At 39.9% G+C, this 8,965-nt stretch overlaps 1 non-coding gene across 1 annotated transcript; it reads left to right on the top strand.

Moving 5' to 3' along the window:
- Window positions 1-216: 216 nt before the first annotated feature.
- LOC120076956 lies at window positions 217-322 on the top strand. Its single transcript, XR_005481700.1, has one exon. It is a non-coding gene; the product is annotated as a small nucleolar RNA R71 (small nucleolar RNA).
- Window positions 323-8,965: the final 8,643 nt, after the last annotated feature.

Here is an 8,965-nt window from a genome sequence, read left to right as displayed (position 1 = left end):
CTAACCGCTTGTTTTGTAGTCGACTATAAATGATTTGTTGATTCATGATTGTAATTTGGAATAGTCTTGTTCCGCTGCTCACGGATATCATCGTTTCTGATTTCTTTCACATTGTATGTCTGATCCAGTAGACCTCCAGCTATTGCCGCATTGGTAGCCGTCTGTAATGCAGAGTTCAATCCATGATAGAAAATTTCCATTTGTAAACAGTCTGGTAAGCCGTTATGTGGGCATTCTCTTACAGCCTCTTAAACCTCGCCCAGGCATCACTGAACGATTCGTCAATATCCTGTTCAAAATTAGTGATTAGCTTCCTCCTTCTGGCTTCTCCGTCAGAGGGAAGTACTTCTTCATGTACTTCTCAACTACTTATTCCATGATGTAATCTCCTCTTGGTTGAGAGATAAGCCCTTTTCGTGCCTGGTCAATAACAAACTGGAAACAATATTATTTTTTTTGTCTGGATCCACTCGACCCCACCCCCCCCCCATTTATGCTGCTTTTAGTGCTCTACTTGCAAACAAAAAGGGGAGGGACTTTTTCTTGCCTACTTCTGGCAAAGAGCCGATTTGATAACAGAGGTTTCCCTCTGTTAGAGGTGTTCCAGAAATGTTTGCGATCGAGTAAATAGCTCGACGAACGAATCGAACCTCCTCAACTAAGATGTTTGGGAACATGAACGTGTTACAGATCTCAATGAAACTCCAAAGGTGGGCGTGCGGAACCTTGCCATGCCTACCGCCAAACTGTTCGACAGTTTGGATCATCTGCAGCATCACCAATTTCAGTTCGAACCTCAATCCGTCAAGAGCTAGCCTCATGATTCTTGTTGAGAAATCATAGAGGTTGGGAGACGCATAGTCCCAGATAGGCCTATTGCGATCGTTCGCTAATAGGATGAGATTCACCATGATATTATTTGCATTTGGTGCTCCATTTTCTGGTTGCTTCACCATGTTTGGATCTTTCTCTTGTTGTTGTTGTTGGCGACTGGCTCTTCTTCTTCTTTAGAAAGTTCTCTCGATCTCTGGGTCGTAATCGGTCTCAGGATTTTGTCCTTCGCTCATACGACGCCCACTTCTTCCCTTACCTAAGGAGAAGCAGTGCGCAGAGACGGAGAGTGTGCAAAGAAAATAAAAAAGTTATTGTTAGCACAATGTATTTCCGTAGTCCTCGGCAATGGTGCCAAAAACTGGATGCGGGTTGTTAATGCGATGAAATAATGGTGTAAAATGCGATGGTGGAATATGTGTTGTGCATGCAAGTTTTCTCAGCAAGATCTAAGTATAAATCTTACTGAGTTTCTTGGTAAGCCCAGGGTCGTACACAGGGACTAAGGAAACAGTATGCGATGGTAGTTTTCAATTACTTTACAGTAACAAATAAATCAATTCGTTGGTTGGTGTATTGTTTAAAGTATAAAGTTTATGCGGCGAATTTGAGAAAAGAGTCAATAATACGAAAGTACAATGAGTATGCAAGGGAACGGGTTGAGAAGGGATTTAGCTAAAACCTCCTAGGATTGCGTTCACGTTATGCTATCATGCTACATACATACAACAACAAGTCATCTCTCAATGCAAATGCTACAGCTTCTAGTTTTAGAACGCATGTGATGTATGCGATGATGTCTATAGGACTTACATCTAAGCCTCTATTCTTGTTTATGCGATGATGAATGGCACACACATACACAAGGCGACCACATACTATCATAACCTATCTCTAGGGTGCACGTGATGGATGTTGGCAAACAGAGCTTATCTCTAAGTCTCTACCTCTTGCTTATGCAGATCTAATCTTGCTTTCTCAAGTTTAGATTCTAACCTAGCTCTCTCAAGTCTTAGGTTCTTTCTTTAGACTCTCTCTCGAGTTGCTCTAAAGGGGTGATGGACGCAACATAAGACAAGATGATCACATGCAATGAAGATCCTAGGTCATGTTATCTAAGTACTTAACCCATTCGAAAGTTTAGTTACTCATGCGTATTGTAAAGAGAGTGAACAAATATAGAAATGCAAGTTCCATTCTATATATGAAATCGAAATAAAAAATGACAATGTGAAATAAAGATAATGATCCTAGTAGCAATTTCTTGCTTCCCAAGACTTTTACACTGTTCTTCTCTACTCTACTCAAAAGATATTCTTGCTCTCGCAAGAGTCAACCCTCTCTTTGTTTTCCACGCTCCTTGGCACTCTCTCAAGCTGATCAGGATGATCTTCAGGACTCTCTTCCCTTCTCTCGCTTCTGCCTTCTAAGTATAAGAAAACTAAGAATAAAGGCTAACTATCTTCTATATGGATCAATTGGAATGAAAAATTAAACTCCTTCAATGAAGGTAGCCTTTGGTATTTATAGAGCTTCAAGGTGAAGAGCTTTTTCTCTTGAATGATTACATTGATGGGATGTCATTAATTCTCCGTCTGATGCGCCGAATAATTGTCACCGAAAAGTTGAGTGTACTTGCTATAGTGTGTCGTTAACGGCTTGTCAACTTAATTTGTAATCGACCGTCATCATCTTTCTGTCCCATCGTGATTTATTAAGCTTTCACCTTGATGTGCCGGCTCTATGTGGCCACCTTCTTGAGCAGATTTTTGCGAACGCAATCGATTGCATAGCCTTGCGGTCGTAATCTCTTAATGCGTTCGAGCATTAATTTCTTTGGATCGCAATTCTGCCTTGCGCCAACGCATTTTCTGCACAAAAAACATAAGTTAACTATTTTTAATGCGATAAACACATGTGATCGTAATGTTATAAATTTAATGCTTTTTGATGCAATTTTATATATTTTTACCATCGCAATCCTTCATTGTTTTATAATTTTGCGCTGCAATAACATGCATTTCTGCCCGTTATCAGCTCCCTTATATGATCCCCTTCCAGGAAAGTAGTGTTTGTTGAAAGAAACACCTTATTTTTCGTCGAATCATAAAAATAACCCCCTCGTGTACCTTTGGGGTAGCCTACAAAGAGGCATAACCTTGACCGTGGTTCCAACTTTTTGGGATTAGCCTCAACCACATGTGCAGGGCAACCCCAAATGGGGAAGTGACGTAAACTAGCTTTACGCCCGTTCCACAACTCCAGAGGTGTTATTGTAACACTCTTGGAGGGAACACAGTTGAGTATGTTTACCGCAGTCTCCATTGCGAAACCCCAAAATGAGTCTGGTAAGGAAGCATAGCTCATCATCGAGCAGACCATGTCTAACAAGGTTTTATCTCTCCTCTCCACTACACCATTCTACTGAGGTGTACCCGTGGTTGAGAGTTCGGAAACGATTCCATGTTCTATCAAATAGTCCTGGAATGCCAAGTCTAAAAACTCTCCACCTCGATCCGATCAAAGTGTTTTAATCCGTCTATCCAATGTGTTTTCAACTTCACCCTTGAACTCTTTGAACTTTTCAAAGGATTCAAACTTTCGTTGCATAAGATAAACATACTCGTACCTGGAGTAATCATCAGTGAAACTAATAAAATACTAATAGCCACCTCGGGCTCGCACATTCATAGGACCTCAAAGGTCAGAATGTACTAACTCAAGAGGCTTCTTGGCTCCATAACCTTTTCCAGTAAAAGGTCGTTTAGTCATCTAACCCTCAAGGCAAGATTCGCACACTGGTAAAGAATTTCTTCTAACTCACTTACAAGTCCATTCTTCACCAATCTCTCAATCCTATTGAGATTGATGTTCCCTAAACAAAGATGACAAAGTTGGGCATTTTCTTTTGGAGAAATTCGTCGACATTTTGATTGAGTTACGACAGTTCTGGACAATTCAGTATTATGGAGGGAATTAATGGCTAACGGCCTTAGCACATATAAATTTGATTCCATATTTGTTGTGCAAATAAAAACACCATCTTTATGAATAAATGCTTTATCCACATTAAATGAGATAGTATATTTACATTGCAATAAACACTTTACAAAAATAAAGTTCCTCTTTAGTTCAAGAACAATATATACATTATGTAAAACAAGAAATCAATTCTGTAAAGCTAACTGTAGTCCTCCCACTGCCACAGCTAAGACGACATGCCCGGTGCCTACTCGCATCGCCATCACACAAGCCTCCAGCTGTCGCCAAGATCTAATCCCCTGAAAAGAAGAACAAACATGGTTAGTGGCACCCGAATCAATTATCCAGGAAGAATCATCATTCTCCGCTAAACAAGTTTCAACCACAAGTAAATCACATTTACATTTATCGGTCCTGGTTGCTTTCTTCTCTTTGAGATATCGAGGACAATTCCTCTTCCATTGTCCATCTTGGTTGCAATGGAAACACTTTCCCTTAGCAACTTATGGACGCCTACTTGGGGTGACAAACGGTGGGTAAGCAGATGCCTTCCTTTTTCCTTTACCACCCTTCTTCTTCATCTCTTTTGCAGAGTTAGAAGCAGAAGGTGCAGACTTCGTTCCAGAGGTCGAACTTTTATGGAACGTCCTGAAGGATAAAGCAACATTTGCCTCACCCTTCTTCCTCTCCTTACTTTTCAGTAAAGATTGGTATCATAAACTTGTAAAGACATAAGATATACAACGATTCAAGTAGGGTTCAAGTCCATGTCCCCGTTACCAGTTCCCTGGCAACAGCGCCATAAACTTGTAGGGACATAAAATGTTGGCAATGATGCACGCAAGGATGCGAGATACAATGTATTCTATCTTATGCCATACAACCCATGGATGAATGATAATTTTATTATCTGTATGCGATACTACTTCTGGATATGCGTTAATTATGAGAATCTTGTAGTATACTATGCGTTGTCACAAGTTTCCTTGCATTAGAACCAAGTGTAATTCCACCTCAAGTTTCTCGGTACGATCCGAGGTCGAACACAGGGACTGTTTGAGGTTATTGCATTATATTTGTGATACATGCGATCAGGGGTTTTTCAATTTATAAAAAGGTTGTATGTACAAGTATTTAAAAATGCGATAAAGTAAATTGCGATGAAAAGAAAGTGCGATAAAATAAACCTAAGCTATGATGGTACAAGATACAGGTTACATGATATAAGATACCGAGGGTGAAGCTGTCTGTGAAGATTATACAAAGATTGTGTATGCGGTGGCAAGTCTTATGTGCGAAACAGAAAGAGGAAAGATAATTAGTACAAACATCGCAAGTTCCTTAATTGCGATAAAGGCATAAATACGGTTCCGCTTTTCCCTTGGCGTACACCTCTCGGTGATCGGCCATGTTCCCACATCTCTGTGGTGAAACAGGGACAAACGTAATGAACGCAAGATTGCTTCCATCTCTAGAAGTACTTCTTGCTTTAGTTAACGCATTCTTCTAACCTTCTCTCGATAGATCAGAATGGCATCTTCACTTCTACTCTCACAGGTGAAGATGTCGTCTAACATGCTTTAGCTAAACATCTTTATTTCTTTGGCACAAATTAAGTACTTGTTTAATTCATATTAATTACCAAGGGATTAAGAGAACATCTTGGAGAAAATGATTTATGGAGGAACGTAAATAGACAGAAAAGTGGAAATGGAAATGATCAAGACATTCAATAATACTATTTAGCGTCTGATACATAGCTGTGAATGAAGAGATTAAGAAAATGGAATACACTTTATGAATGAGAGTTAGAAACAAATACAAATAAGCGCCAACATCTTGGCATAGATCTGGAATGGAGAATTGCTTGCCAGTGTCAATGGAGTGAATGGAAGGATGAGCTTCCCTCTCAGGCTTGCTCAACCGGTAGAAGGGATCTAAATATAGAGCTTCACGGCGGGGATTTGGCAAACTTGCACTGAGACTTACCTTTCAGCCTTGTCTCTTCTCTTCCTGGATTTCTTCCAATCAACACTCAGATCAACTCTATCTCAATAGCCTCGTATCAATTATCCCCCGTATCAAGTATATATTTCAGTGAATTCTTTGAAGGTATTTATAGGTTGAATGCTTTGACTCTCTGACTTTTGGTCCCCACTTTGTTGTTATGGAAAGTCCGAAAATGGTGGAATAAATATTCCTTCTGTTATGCAATCAGTCTGTCGAATATGCACAACGGTTAGTTGTACACGTGTCACAATCCTCTGCATTTGCGTTGCTCATTTGTATCTTTCGATCGTGTGTCCACATGCGGTGTATTTTTATTACCGCATGCAGTTGAAGTTCAACTCTGGATCAACTGTCGCATTGCATCGTCATTGCGTTGATCGTCTCTTTAGTGTTGATTTGACGGGCGCAATGCGAAGAAGATGTGTTTCAGTTTCTCTTTGAGCCTTGATCGCAAGTGGTGACTTGGTTTCCTGCAAAAAAGACTTGTAATTGCGATAATTTATAATTATTGTATTCTTTAGCTAATTTTCATAGAATCGACGCATATTTTCTCTCTTTTGGCCACAATATCTAAATAAGGCAGTATAAATAACTTTTATTTCTACAAGTTATCACACCCCCAAATTTAGATATATGCTTGTCCTCAAGCATATCTTGTACTAAGGCAATAATGCTCAATTCCTATCTTATATTTTTGCGTCGATTCGTTGCTTCGAATGCTCCACTTAGGCACATTACTTGACAACGCAATTTTCTCCTATCCTTGCTAATTCCTAACAAAGCCCTACTTTATTCTTCTATATAACAAATTTCTGCTAAAAAATATTTTTCTAGTTTTAAAAAGAATGTTTACCTCTTCTTTATCAAAACAACTTGATGCGTCCGTATGCGGTGGTCAAATCTTGCGTCGTTTATTTAGAGACTGTTGATCATGGTTACACTCTTCGTTTTGGCTTGTTCCTACGGGTGTCATGCGAACATCCAACCACGGTTGTGTGCCAATTCAACTTTAACTCATGATATCCAGAGGAGTTGTCTCTTGCATTTATTTTTTCTTTTCTTCCTTTTTCTTTTTCATTTCCATACTGCGTTGTTCCTGGAAACCCACCTTCGTTTTGGCTTGTTCCCACGGGTGTCATGCGAACATCTAACCACGAGCAAGTTCCTTTCACATCTAACTCTTATGAGGTTGGGATTAATTTTTTTAGGGTTTCCCTTACGCTGACATTGGAGTTTTACATGAATTTTTTTTATACTTTTATTATTATTTTTTTGTATAGAAATGAACAAATTTTCTTAATGACCACATATTCTTGATCTCATCTACTCAGACCTTCCCCACCCCTAAATTTAGAGATGTGCAAGGTCTTCATTGCGTTGTTTGGTTAGACTAGACAAACACTTACAAAAATTTTCAAAAAGAAGGTTTGAGCAGAACTTTGAGAGATAAAAGGTAAAGTACTGCTAAGTTACGAATTAACTAAGTGTTAGTTAGAATTTACAAAGTATGGGAAATGTTTCTAAGTGAATGCATATTATACATCATGGCAGCACAATGAATAACGCAAAAATAAAAGATTAAGAACATCGCAAATATTGACAAAGGATCATAAAGAAAAATTCACAGGCAAATGGAGAGAATATTTACTCAATTGTATTGAATATTAACAAAGTATACAAATAATTAAAAATTAACGCAATACAAAAATTGTTGCCTATACAAAGAATCAAAGAATTTTCGTTAACTTAGAAAAATAATGAATTGAATAAACAAATATAGAATGGCCGCATAAAAATGTAAAGATTACTGTTGAGGAGTAGGAGGATCTGGAGGAGGGTTTTGAGGTGGTGCTAAAGGAGCTTCTTCAAAATTCAATTGCTGCCTGAGATGCGAAGGCACCTGGAACCATGAAGATATGCTGTGAATAAATTAAAGTACTCATGGTTGCGCTCCGCAATCTGTCTTTGGTGGCGATGGACTTTATAAATATTGCATTGAATATTGATTAACGCCTCCCTTGACGTAGCAGCACTGCGCTGTATATCGTCGATTTGCTCCATTACCACATCAAATCTCTAGTTGAAGAAGGCTTTTTGTTGAGCAAAGAGTTGTTGTTGTTGGGAGAAGAGGGACCGTATTTCAGCTAACTCTGTAGCCAAGGAGGGGATGGAAGGTTGTGCCTGCGATGTCTCGCCAACATCGTTTTGGGGTTGGGCAGAGGTGTCTTCACCCAAATCGTGTGGGTCATCAATATACGGCGGTGGAATGGAATGTTGCAGTGATGAAGCTACAGGTGAGTAGATTGGTGGGTATGCGGTTGGAGAATTTGGAGTGAGGAGAAGGTTGGTAAAATGCTCATGGAGTGGAGAAGAAGGTTGTTTGGGTGGGCTCGAAGGACTTGGAGGGCGGATTACTAGGGGTAAAGGGTCTAAAGGTTCTAGATCTTGCGTTTTTTCTTCTTGGATTTTCCCCTTTCCCTTATCATATCTGAGTTGTCTCTTTGGCCTGGGTTCTTGCGGCGCATTGAGATCGATTGCGGGCCTCCTTAAAGGTAACTCTGGGCAATGTAGGGAGCCTTTGAGGAATAACCTCAAGATTTTGATATTGATGAGGTCGTGGACCTCTTGCATGGGCTCTTCCTCAATGCCTACACCCATTGACAGGCACAAACTTGAGACAGTCCATGGAAAGAAGTATTGTCCTCTAATGTGCCCCACAAAGCCTCGAATTTGACTTGCGATCAATCGGCCTACATCGATTGGAATGCCATGTGCAATGCAATATGTGGCCATAACTCTGTCTCTTATACACATCTAGATGTGTATAAGAGACAGGTATTGTCCTCTAATGTGCCCCATAAAGCCTCGAATTTGACTTGCGATCAATCGGCCCACATCGATTGGAATGCCATGTGCAATGCAATATGCTGCCATAACTCGATCCCTTGAAACACATCTAGATGTGTATAAGAGACAGGCCGCGCGCAATGCAATATGCGGCCATAACTCGATCCCTTGAAATGGTCTTGTCATGGGAAGTTGGGATCAACCACTTTTTAACCAAATAAACCCTGTCTCCTATACACATCTAGATGTGTATAAGAGACAGGCGCTGCATGTTTTCTTGGCGCTTCTTCTCCTT

The sequence above is a fragment of the Benincasa hispida genome, chromosome 4 (assembly GCF_009727055.1).
Source record: "Benincasa hispida cultivar B227 chromosome 4, ASM972705v1, whole genome shotgun sequence".
Taxonomy (NCBI): Eukaryota; Viridiplantae; Streptophyta; class Magnoliopsida; order Cucurbitales; family Cucurbitaceae; genus Benincasa; species Benincasa hispida.
This window is presented reverse-complemented; position numbering and strand designations above follow the sequence as displayed.